We start from the raw sequence: 13,931 nt of genomic DNA on the forward strand, positions 1-13,931 counted from the left end.
TTGTCTAACCAATACCCTTCATTTCTTTTGAAAACTGTTTCTTCTCCCATTCCAACCAATTATTTTCAGTTGAGGCTACCATGATTTTCCATGACCCTGATCCCATCTTTGGCCAGAGTTTATTTGGTCTATGGATGGCATATTACTCAAGTTGGACAAATCAGTGTTTTGTTCTCTGAAAATAGTTTATTGGTCTTGTAGAGGTGGAAAAAACTTCCCTTCTTCCCTTCTAGGTTCTTTGGCTGGTCTAATGATTAAGTTGACATGAGACAGATTAACAGTAGAAAAACAAGTTTAATTTCATATGTCCCACAGAAGCCCATAAAAACATGAGACTCAAGGAAGTGACCCAAACAGGAAACTTTTGTACCTTTTAGACAAAGAAATGATAAATTTGCGAAGAATTGACAAGACAAGGGGTTTGGACTTGGGGTAGTAAATTAGTGAGGAAGTAACAAGGTTTGTTTATACAGCCTTCTCAACCCTAAATTCCCTATCTCTGGTGATAAGTATCTTTTTCTACCTTCTACCTTCTACCCTCCTGGTACAAGGAGGGTACCTTTCACATAGGAGATTTATCTCCTGCTTTCAGGGAGACAAAGGAAGGTCTGAGTGTCCTTTTTGTGCTGGCTGTTTCTCAAGTACCTTTTATTCCAAATATTCAATATGCCGAAGTGGCATATTTTGGGGTGGCATATTCTGCTTCCCTTCAGTCTAAGTGTGGGTCCTTGATCAGAGTAGGCAATCAGAATTATTTCTAGAACTTCTTGAAATATAATTGAGAAAGAGTTAGTCTTTGTCTTTTGGTGGAAAACTGAGCAACTCTTGGCAGCTATGTTTCCTATTATCTGAAAGAAGCCAGTTTGCAGTGAAAGGAAAGGAACATGATACATAAAGAGAAAAAGAGCAAAAAAGAAAAGGACATGGAAAGAGAGAGAGAAGTGATCATGTTCAAGTCCCTGATTCTAGTTGTTACAAAGTTCATCTCTCCTCATGATTTGCTTACTCAAATATGTTTTATTTATTATTTGCATGTGAACCAATTACTATTTTCTCTTCTTTACTAAACTAGTTCACACCAGATTTCTGTCGCTTGGAAACACATGTTATGATAATCGGGAACAAGTGCAATATAACTTACACTTGTGAAGCTTCCCAAACCACTTATTTTGGAAAAAGATCTTTTGTCCTACTCACAAACATTACCTGCACATTTACTGATGGAGTCTTTCAATAATCAAAGTTGATAGTTCATGTTTGAGTGCTATTGCTCTACGTTGTGGACACTGTATATGTACTTCTATGTATCTCATTCAATTTAAATCTCCTCACAACCAAAGCGGTAAAGATTTTGGTTCATATTTTAAAGATGAAAAAAAGAGAAGATTTAGAGAAGTTAAGTGATAACTCATAAGTCATCCAAAAAGTGAGATCTGAGTTCAGGGACTCAGCTTTCACATAAGGCACTTTTATATAAATTAGAAAAAAGTACCCCACTGTTTGGCACAGCTTGGTGAACAAAACATGGATTAATTTCAGACTTCACTCATCTTTACCAGATGGTTGTCCTTGTGCAGCGAAAACCCTTGGTAACCATTACATGGTACCTGGAAGAGTTCATGTCTTAGAGTGGATTTGAACTTTTGATTTAAGTTCAGTTATTTCTTTTTTCATTCAGCCATGCTGCATCTATTTTTCATCTCCACAAGTGGCTTAATTTTATGATACATCTAGAGCAAATGAAATGCATATCAGTCAGTATAGACTAGGATATGCTGTGGTAATAAACACCTCCAAAATCTTAAAATTTAGCGTAACAAAATTTTTACTAGTGCTCATTCAAATTCTATTGAAAAGCAACTGTCCAGGGCACCTGTGCCCCATATGCTAACTCTTTATTGCAGGCTGCTTAGATCTTATGGTATGTCCATGTGGATACATGCTTCTGCAATTCCTGTAGCAAGAGAAGCCAAGGTATAGATTTAAGCATCTGCAATTAAATGGTTCCACATGGAAATTACACATATCACTTCCACTCACATTTCATTGTCAAATCAAAGTCATGTGGCTATGCCCCACTTCAAGAGGTAGATTAGTGCAATCCTCCATGTACTCAAAAGTAGAGGATACTAGATATTGGTGAATAATAGTAATGGTACCATATGGACTTATGACTATTCAGTCTGGATTAATGATTAAGGCAGCTAAGTATGATGTCCCTGTAGTCTTAGATCAGACTACTCTGGGTCACTTCTAAAGAAAATATATTCTCTCTCTCTCTCCGCTTTTGCCATTACTTTGATCCCTAAGCTTGGGGGAGTCAAACGTAAATAATACTATTGCTTTATATTTTGCCCAGCATTATAGATAACCTATTTGTCTTTTATACAATACCTCTTCTGAGTTAGAAACCTAGTGTTGAAGCTAATGGTTGAATACCACTTATGCAGCCCACCACACAGGGTTGTAAACCTCAAATGAAACAATGCTTACAAAATGGCTGGGTATGCTTTAACATATTTGGCAAATGTTTTAAGGCATTTTTATTGTTTTCTCTTTGGACTTTCACTAGGAGCATCTGTGGATGACTTTTCAGCTGAAAGCTGATTGGTGATTCTTCAGAGGGCATAAATCCCCATTTCTAGACAATCTAAAGGTCTTTCTTGGCAACAGACTCTCATATGCATGTATTTATTCAATAAAGACCTAGTTAAGGGTGGCAGGGTGGAATAGGCCTGGGGTTGAAGGTAAGGGTGATTAGGACAAGTTAGTGCTAAGGATGTGGCTCAGATGGAAAAATAAAGCATCCTATAGTCTAAATGTGAGCCTGCTAAGTTCTGCTCTCTGATTCTCTTTAATAACAGAGTTGAGAGGTGTTAATGAGCATGACACAGGGCACACAGCCATCAAGTGAATTAGTCATAGCTTGATTCTTTTATGTGCCTTGTCTAATGGCAAACATTACCCAGCAATCACAGCAGCAGCACTCTCAGATGGAGCAGAAGGTGTGGAAGGGAGTAATGAGGCTGCCTGAAAACTGTTTTACAGAGCCCTGCACCAATTCACAACAGATAATAGAGCACAGAGCCAGACAGATAATAGAAGCGACAGCCATTTATTGCTAAGAGACTGTCTGAATATTTGTGTGTAGAACAGCGCACTACAAGCTCTTTAATCACATTTCCTGAGAAAAAGTGGGAAGAAAGAAAGCCACGTGGCAGGCTACTTCCATTAGTATATTCTAAATGAGTATAAAGAAGAGGAATGCATATAAACGAAAAAAAAGAATACTGAAAGAGACTGCAGATCAGGAACAGAGGCTGGCTGTTTGAATCCAGCAAATTGGGACATGTTCTCCTTATGGGTAGGATAGGTTATTGGAAAAAGATCTCATCCTGAGATAGCTGATATTCAGGATGGTTGAAAGAACCTTAGTTTACAATTCTTCTTTGATTCCTGAAAGAGAGGATGGCTTACCCAGACCCCATTCTCTCTTACTTCATGCCTAGACTTTGGCACATTTGTGATACTGTGGATTGTGAATGGGGACAGATGTGTTTGGTATAAGACTGGGGGATGGAACGCAAAATTTTTAGTGTTTTTATAAAGACTGACAGTCTTGTATTTTGCCAAAAGGACAACAAAAAGAAACCTATATTACAAGATGCCTCCTAATATGATGTAAAATTTAGAAGCTTGTTTTCATATTTTTCCCCACTCCATCTGGCAGTCATGTGTTCTGTTCTGGTGCCACATTTTAAGAAGGACATTAACCAGATGAAGTTCAGCCCAAAGAAGATGCCCAAAATGTTACTGGAATGTGAAACTATATCATTTAAAAAATAGTTGGGAGGCCTGAAGAAGAATTTGACATGGGGAGGATTGGAAGTGGGTAGCTTGACAACGGTATTCAAATAACTGATTGCTTTCCTGTGAAAGAGGAATTTGATATGTTCTGTAGGACTTTAGAGAGTAGAAAAGGAGTTAGAATAGATTGATCTTAACCTGATCATAGGGAATGATTTGGCAATGATTAGAGCTGTCCAGGAATTGAACGGATGTCTGGAGGAGTAGTGAGCTCTGTGTCAGTGGGTATGTTTGAGCAGAAGCCAAATAACCACTTGCCATGGATATTGTAAAGAAAAGTTAAACTGGAGAGTTGTCCTAATTGATGTGAAGTCCACTTAAACTCAGTGATTCTGTGATATTTTTCTTGTTATTAGTCTCCACAGGGAAGTTTTTGGTGCACTATAACCTGGAGCCCAGGAGTTGAGAAAGGATGGAAAAATGGGAAATTTAAAGACTGTAATTGCAATGCATTTTCTTCTCTTCTGAAGTCAGAAAGGCTTCAGTGTTTACATTATTACGGTTATAAAAGCAAGGTCTATAGTTGAGACAAATAGTAAATCATGATTGCTTGAGTTTCTGTACAATTGTTTGTTTTTCCTGGAGTTAATAATTGCCGTGTTTGTTAACTTTCTTTATTTTTAAGTACATATTACTAATTAATCCCCAGATGCTTTAACAGTTTCATAAAATACTCTGCATTATTATTTTATGCACAGTCAAATGCACTAGGTCATCCATCAAGTCCGCATGCAACAATTTAGTACCCAACACTGTTACTTGTGTATCCAAAATCATTCTCCCTTTCTGTTTTATTAATGGAAGCCTGATATTTGTTTAGGATTTGTTTAGGATAGCAATATCTGTAGCTTCAAAAATTCATTTACTAGCCTCTCTTGCAGCAAATATTCTCCATAAGATACTCGTAAGACCCACAGGTACTTCTCTTTCTTTTTATTCTCCTTAACTTCTCTTTTTCTCTTCCTTACTTCTTGAATGTGCTAGTTTTATGTGAGGGGTAAAGCAGCCTTTATATGACATGAGGCAACCATGAGAATAAAAGATATAAGGAGCAGAATAGAAGGAGACTGGGATGTTAACGACATTACAAAACCAAGTGCCTAACTTTATATCTTCAGATTTCTGGTAAAATGTGGGGGAAAAATCTACTTGATTCAATCACTTTGATCAAGTTTCTAAGATATTTAGCCAAATGTAACCCTAATTGATACCAATGACATTTAATATCAATAAATTTCTCAATAAATTATGTTGGGACAAGTATCTAGCTATTTGAGAAAAAACTAAATAGACTCTTTACCTCAGCTTTTACACCAAAATTAGTTTCAGATGGGCTAGAATACAAAAAATATATATATGCAAATGTTTTAGGAAAAATGCAGCATTTTATAAAGTACAATTTTGAATTATGAAAGGCTTGCCTCAATAAAACATCTGAAATAAAATGATCAATAAATTTAACTACATAAAATTAAAATTTTCTAGACAGATGCTCAAATAAGACATGTGAGTAATTGGTAGAAAAACAGTTGCCACACAGAACTATAGAGCCAGTCTTCTTAATATATAAAGAATTCTTCAATAGCAACAAGAAAAATTTCTCAGACTAATAGAAAGTTTGACAAAGGAAACAGACAAACAATTGGAAGAAAAAAGAGACATCTGAGAAAAGTTTCTCACAAAACAGACTAAATAGATAAACAAGCAAATAAATAAAAAGGAACTTGAAAAAAGCAGTCATCATAAAGCCAATTAAAATATAAATAATTTCCTCAGAGAGAGAAGAGAAAATAGAACATCCTGGAAATACGGAAAAGATGTTTCATACATTTAAAGACAAAGCAAACAAAAACAACTGGAGAACAAGAGAGCTTTTGGGGAAATTGATAATAAGGTAATAAAAATATCTGAATAATAGTTGGAATATAAAATTAAAGAAGTAACCCAGTAATTGGAATAAAAATACAAAGAGATGGTCAATAATAGAGAAAAGAAAAAAAACTTGAAAGATCAAAACATAAGCTCCAATATCCAACTACTAGGAGCTCCAGAAAGAAAGACCAGAGTGAACAGTTTGTAACCACAGGACCAGTTTAAACTGACCTATCTCATCAATGACAAGATGTCAAAGTGGTCTTGCAGGGGCATTGAGCCAAAACTGTAAGTCACGTAGCTAGAGCATGCAGAGAGGAGAAAATCTTGACCTGAGATAACACCCAGAACCAAAGATTCTCTCTCTACTCTGTCCATGGAAGGACCAGGACATGACTGGAACTCGAAAGCTGGATGCTCTTCAGAAGCGAGGGGTGCATTGTCCAGGAAGATCCAGTGTTAAAACTCCTTTTCACACTTTACCATACATGTTCAAAGTCCTTCCAATGGAAACCTGTCCTGCTAGCACTTTCACATACCAGCCTGCCTTCCCTGATACCTTAAATTTTAACTCAAACCCCAGATAAGGGAGACAGATTTGAGAGCCTTGCCTCCCATCTCCTTGCTGGTCAACCTTGCAATAAAACCTTTTCTTTTCTCAAAAGCTGGTGCCATAGTATTGGCTTTTTATGTGCATCAGGCAGCGGGCTCCCTTGCTCGGTAACAAGTGGAGAAGAAATTATCCAAGCAATAATTTTGTCAAATTTCCTAAATCCAAATGATATGACTCTTCAGATTGAAAGTATACATGTGGTGTCTATCATAATGAATTTAAAAAGACCCAGAACAACACGGACAAACAGAAGTTTTTAAAAGCTACTAAAAGAGAGAAAATGTCACGTACAAAAGATCAGAAATCAAAATGGCATGTCCATCTATTCCTACTTCCTATTTTATTATAATTTTTATTCTGGAAAGAATTTATCAAATACATTTTCTACTGAAGTTGCATCTTAAATTGTGAAAGGTGGTCTTGCTGATATCTCTTAGCTATGAGCAACATGACCACAAGATAGACTTGGTATGAGAGGGCAGATGAATTGGCCTAAATTCCATCATCACTGCTGGAAAAACAACTCAGAGATTGAGGTTCATCAGTACCAGTTTGATGTGTTTTTTAAAAATTTAAATCACTTATGTTTTCCTCCCTCTCTCCTTCTCTCTATTCGTTTTTTCCTTTGGCAAATGTCATCAAGATTTGGCACAGATAGGAGAGTCCCTAGGCTGAGAATCACCAATTCTGTTCCCTTATATGTCACTTTTCCCCTGGGGCTCTCTCACTGTAATCCCAGTGACGTCATCAAGTGTCCCCTTTAAATACTCTTACCTTCTGTAAGTGAAGAAAATTGTTCCTAGGATTTTTAAATATATCAAACTCTGAGGAAAGCTATAGGGAAATAAAGTCAAAGATAAGAAAAATATAGTTTTGCTTACTAAGTACAGTGCCAAGTTCTGATCTTGTAGGATGACCAACTATCTTAGTTTGCCAGGGGAGAAGGAGGTTTCTGGGATATAGGAATTTCAGTTCTAAGATCAGGACAGTCCCAGGTAAAGCAGTATGAGCTGATTACCCTAGATCTTACCCAAGTAGCCCATAGTCTAAGATACCTACCCTCCAGCATCAAAGAACTAGCACAACCACTCAGGTTCCTGAAAAAAGGTCTTATCTTTCTGTCTCCTGGAAATATCTCCAGGGAAGGCATATCTGAACAACCACGATCCAGGAGTTATCTCCTGTGCATCCTGATGCCTATACCACCAACAGCGAGGAGAGAGACTTCCTCATTTGCAGTTAGTTCATCCACACTCTTCCTCCTTATCCCCTCTCCCCCATTTCTGTTTCTGGTTCAAGACATGTGGCTCTTCTTCGTCCCCAGTTTGGCTTTACCTAAGAGATGGACCCTTCTTCTACACACTGGGATTTAATTTTACTCTTAGGGGCTGTGATATAATATAAAAATATATTTGGTCTTTGTCTTAGTTCCTGGCACGGAGCTCCTAAAATCCTTGGAATTTCATAAGCTATAGGAGTATCTTTTGCTATTCATTAACAAGCTCCTTTTGATCATATGCGAGTTCACGCTAATGAAGTGATTTAGTGTGGGGTCCCTAGAAGGCTTAAAGACGGGGCTGGTTCCCAGAAAGACCAAGTGAATAGAGGGGTGGAACTTTCAGCTCCACCCATGAACTTCCAGAGAAAGGGGGACTGCTGGAGATTGAATTCTATAAAAAGTTTTGAACAATGAGATTCAGAGGACTTTCAGGTTGGTTAACACATCAAGGTGCTGGCAGAGTGATGTGTCTGGAGAGGACATGGAAGCTCTGCCCTCCTGTCACCCAGGGAAGTCCCTAAAACATTTTCCATGTCTAATGCTTTGTTCATAAGTTGTGCTTGCTTGTAGGAACCAAGGCAGAACATTGCCAGATGACCAAACTGTAGAACCTCTCCAAACCAGAAAGGCCCAAGATGGTGATGGGTTGCCATGTGCAAAAGGAAATGTGTGCAAAAGGTGCTGTGTACAAGGGAAGATGTACACATGCTCCAAATGCCCCGGCGCTGAGCGATGACACAGAGACACCTACCCCTCATATCCCATAAAAACTTATTCACCTTTCCTTCAGGGAGAAGGTGTTTGAGAGCATACGCTCTGCCTCTTCCATTCATTGATCAACGAATAAAGTTTCTGCTCAGCTATTCCCAACCTGGTCTTGTTCTATTGGCGCAAGCAACTCCAGGCGAAAGGACCCATTTGCGGGTCACTGGCCCCTTAGGGCTCAGTAACACTCCTGCCCCCAACACTTTGTCCAACACATCTCTTCCATTTGACTGTTCCTAAGTTACAGCCTTTATAATAAACTGGTAACAGTAAGTAAAGAATTATCCTGAGTGCTGTAAGTTGTTCTAGCAACTTATCAAACCTTGTGAAAGGGAGGGGGTGTTATGGGAACCCTCAAACTTGTAGCCACATCAGATAGAGGTGTGGGTAACCTGAGGATCCAATACTTATCACTGGCATCTGAAGTGGGGACAGTCTTGTGGGACTGAACCGTTAAACCTGTAGAATTTGACACTAACTTCCAGTAGTTAGTGTCAGAATTGGATTGAATTGCAAGACACCCACTTGGTGTCAGAATTGGTTAGCATGAGGAAAAAAATCACACATTTGGTGTCATAAGTATTGTAAATATAAATAGTTCAGGGGAAAATTTAAAAAATCCATATTCATTCATTTGTACACTCACTCATTTGTTCAATTAAAAATGTTCAGAGTTTTTACTATGTGCCAGGCACTATTTTAGGTGTTGGGGATTTAGTGGTAAGAAAAAGATATTCTTGCTGCTATGGAACTTATGTTCTTATGGGAATAGACAATAAACAAACACATAAGTACAGGGGCAACATAATTTAGATGTGAATAAAATAAAATGGTATGATGGGGTAAAGATTAATGGGGTGTGTTTTAAATTGGGTGTTAAGGAAAGACCTTTATGAGGAGATAGAATGTGAGCTGTGGCTGGAAATATGAGAAGGAGCCAGTCTTGAGAAGATTTAGCCAAAGGAAGAGTGAGTATATAAAGACTCTCAAGTGGGAAGGAGTTTGGCTTGTTTGAAAAACATCTAAAAGCCTGAAATGGCTGGAAATTAAGAAACAAATATGTTATTATATGATATTATAAAATTAGAAGGGACCAGAGCATGCTAGAGCTTTTAAGGCCAGTGTAAAGAATTTGGGTGAAGACACTAGATAATTTTGAGTAAGAGAGTGATGTGATCTGAACTGTATTAAAAATATATATCCTTTTGACTGCTGTGTGGGAAAGATCGTAGGACTTAAGAGTAGAGGTAGTGAGACCAATTAGGGAGGTATTGAGATTGTTCAGACGAATGTGAAAGCTGGTTTGTTCTAGGGTAGGAGCAGTGGAAGAAGGAAGTAGTTGTATCGGGGACACATTTTGGTGGTAGAGATAATAGGACTTGCTTTTGGACCGGATGGGGTGAGGGCGAAGGAAAAAGAATTAGAGATGTCTCCTTTTTTGACTTTTAGTGTGGGCAAAAAGTGGCTGTTGGTGTCCGAACAGGATTCATTGATCATAGCACTCATGGCATGCCTATTATAAGAACTACAGAAAAAGATACAATTCTAAAGTGAGCAAAGCATTTCTGAATGGTATTAAATATTCCTCCACCACAACAGGGGCATTATGCCTAGTGTTTAGGAGCAGTGGCTATGGAGCCATGCTACTTGACTTTGTATTTCATCCTGCCACCTACTCGCTACGGATCTAGGTCAAATTAACTTCCTTGTTTCCTCATGGAAGTTTCCTCATGGAAGGTAATAAGTAACACAGTCACTTGTCACTTGATGGAGATACGTTCTGAGAAATGCGTCGTTAGGCAATTTCATCATTGTTCAAACATCATAGAGTGTACTTACACAAACCTGGGTGGAATAGCCTACTACACTCCTAGGCTATATGGTACTAATCTTATGGGATCACTGTCGTATATGTGGTCCATTGTTGAATGAAAGTCATTGTGCAGCACATGATTGCAGATATCTCATAGGATTTTGTGAGGATTAAATTAGTTAACACATGTAGATCACTTAGAAAAATGGCAAAAAATGATAGCTATTATATTAAGTAAATACTTTTAATGGCAGCAAAGTATTCCATTATATGTATGTATTATAGTTTATATCGCTGATCTTCTCCTTTGTTGGACATTTAGATTTTCAACAGGCTCTATTAGCTATAGTTCTATAATGAACAATTTTCACATACACACATGTATGTCCATTATTATAATTATTTATTTAGGATAAAGTCCTACTGTTGGATTTGCTGGCTCAGATAATCTGAAAGATGCAAGATTTAAGGATTTTGCTGCACATAGGTAAAGGTTATACTAATTTGTTCTCTCACTAGCTGTGTATTTCCTTATAAACTAACCAAATTTGGATATTATCATTAAAAAAACCCATCTTTACCAGTTTGATAGGAAAAAGTAGCATGTTATTGATTGATGTTAAAAGGTTGTTGAATAGACTGAAAGCTTTATATATAAATTAGCTGTTGGTCATATTTCTATTGGAGTATTTGGCTTTTTGATTTCAATTTATGACAACTGTTTACTTGCTGCCTATGCTTCAATCTAATTTAGTTGATCAGTTGGTTGTTGTTGAATTCACTGTATATGTCTTTTGCCATGTTGCATCTGCCTTCCTCACACTGATGTCATATAAATAGAACCATATTTTTCAAGGGTAAATTAAACTGAAATTTACTTTATTGTATGATATAACTTTAATATCTAGGTATTTGTTTTTCAAAATAGTTAAGTTGCTCTATACACTTTACTTAACTATTAAATTTTTTGTTTCCTCTCTAATTTAAAATATTTCCCCTAAAAGTTATTGAGATATACCTACAGAAATTCATACATAAGTGTACTGATGAACGCATTTTTAAAAATGGAACAAATGCACTTTTTAATGTAAAAATTATTGTATGTGCTTGTCTCTGTTTTGAGTTTTCTACTCTATTCCATTTACCCATGTCTGTGTTCCTGTACCACTATTTAAATAATTGTAGCTCTTTAATCCCATTTAATATATGGGTATGCAAGTCTTCCCAATTCTCATTTCAAAAAGCCATTCGAGTTTTGACTGGAATGATGTTAAATATAAAAATGAATTTTGGAGATTGTTAACAACATAATACGCCAAATCTTCCCAACCAGGGCCATGTATTGATTCATTCAAGTGTTCCTCAGTTTCAGCATCTTTGCAATATTTAAGCTAGAAAGACAACCAAATCACAACAAAAATGAAGCAAAGAAACAAGAAGGAAAAGGAGGAGAAGAAAGAGAATATTTTCCCTTGAGGAAATTTTTTAAATTGAGATAAAAAATATATCACGTAAAATTTATCACCTTAACCATTTTTAAGTGTGCACCACAGTGGTATTAAATACATTCATGATGTTGTACAACCATTACCACCATCAATCTCTATAATCCTTTTCATCTTGTAAAATCGAAATTCTATATCCAGTAAACAATAACTGCCCATGTTCCCTTAATAAACACCATTCTACTGTGTGTCGCTATAATTTTGACTACTTTAAGTACCTCATATAAGTGGAATTAAATAGTATTTGTCCTTCTGTGACTGGCTTATTTCTCTTAGCCTAACGTCCTCAAGCTTCATCCATATTATAGCATATTGCAGGCAGCTTTCATTCCTTTTTAAAGCTGAATAATATTTCATTGTATACATATACCCCATTTTGCTTATCCATTCATTTATTGATGGACACTCAAGTTGCTTCCACTTTTTAGCTACAGTGAATAATGCTGTTATAAACATGAGTATACAAATACCTCATCAAAACCCTGCTTTCAATTCTTTGGGGCATATATCCAGAAGTAGAATTGCTGGATCATGTGTCCATTCTCTTTTTAACTTTTTGAGGAACCGCCATACTATTTTCCATAGCAGCTATACCGTTATACCTTTCCATCAAAAGGGAACAAGTGTACCAATTTTTCCACACCATCGTCAACACTTATTTTTGTTCTTTTGATAGTAGCCACTCTAATGGGTATGAGGTGGTATCTCATTGTTGTTTTGATTTGTATTTCTCTAATGATTACTGATATTGAGCGTCTTTTCATGTGCTTATTGGTCATTTATGTATCTTCCTTGCAGAAATGTCTATTCAAGTTCTTCGCCCATTTTTGAATTGGGTTGTTTTTGTTGTCATTGTTGAGTCTTAGGAGTTATCAATACATTCTGGATATTAATTCCTTATCAAATGTATGAATTACAAATACTTTATCCTATTCTCTTGATATTGTCTTTTAGTGCATAAAATTTTAAAATTTTAATGAAGTCCAGTTTGTCTGTTGTTTTCTTTGTTGCCCGGGCCTTTGGTGTCATCCAAGAACTCATTGCCAAATCCAATGTCATGAAGCTTTTGCCCTATGCTTTCTTCTAAGAGGTCTTACATTTAGGTCTTTGATCAATTTTGAATTAATTTTTGTATATAGTGTTAGATAAGGGTCCAACTTCATTCTTTTGCATGTGGATATCTGGTTTTCCCAGAACTAATTGTTGAAAAGACTGTCCTTTCCCTATGGAATGGCCTAGGCAGCCTTGTCAAAATTCATTTGACCATGTATGTGAGAATTCTTTCTTGGGCTGTCTATTCTAGTCCATTGATTTATGTATCTGTCTTTATACCAGTACCATACTATTTGGTTACTGTAGCTTTGTAGTAAGTGTGAAATCAGGAAGTGTGAGTGTTGCATTTTTGTTCTTCTTTTTCAAGATTCTTGTGGCTTTTTGGGGTCCCCTGAGATTCCATATGAATTTTAAAGTGGGTTTTTCTATTCCTGCAAAATAAATCATCAGGATTTTGATAGGGATTGCATTGAATCTGTAGGTCACTTTGGGTACTACTGATAACAATATTGTTTTCCAATTCAAGAACATGGAATGTGTTTCCATTGATTTGTCTTGTTTATTTTCTTTCATCAATGTTTGTACTTCTCATTGTACAAGACTTTCACCTCCTGGGTTAAGTTAATTCCAAAGTATTTTATTCTTTGTGATGTTATGATAAATGGATTTGTCTTTATAACTTTCTTTTCAGATTGCTCATTGCTAGTATATAGAAATACAACTCATTTTTGCATGTTAACTTTGTATCTTGCTACTTTGCTGAATTCATTTATCAGTTCTAACAGTTTTTTTTGTGTGTGCAATCTTTAGGGTTTGACACATGTAAGATTATATCATCTGAGAACAGAGATAATTTTATTTCTTGCTTCCCAATTTGGATGTCTTTTATCTTCCTTTTTTGTCTGCTTGCACTGGTTGGACTGCCAGTACTATGTTGTTAGAAGTGGTGACAGTGGACATTCTTGCCTTGTTTTCTAATTTTAGAGGAAAAGCTTCCAATGCTTCACCATTGACTATAAGGTGTACTGTAAGTTTTTCATAGATAGTTTTATTATGTTGAGACAATTTCCTTCTATTTCTAGTTTGCTGAGTGTTTTCATCATGAAAGGGTGTTGAATTTTGTCAAATGTTTATTCTGCATCAATTGAGATGATCATGTGTGTT

The sequence above is a fragment of the Equus caballus genome, chromosome 19 (genome assembly GCF_041296265.1).
Source record: "Equus caballus isolate H_3958 breed thoroughbred chromosome 19, TB-T2T, whole genome shotgun sequence".
Lineage (NCBI taxonomy): Eukaryota > Metazoa > Chordata > Mammalia > Perissodactyla > Equidae > Equus > Equus caballus.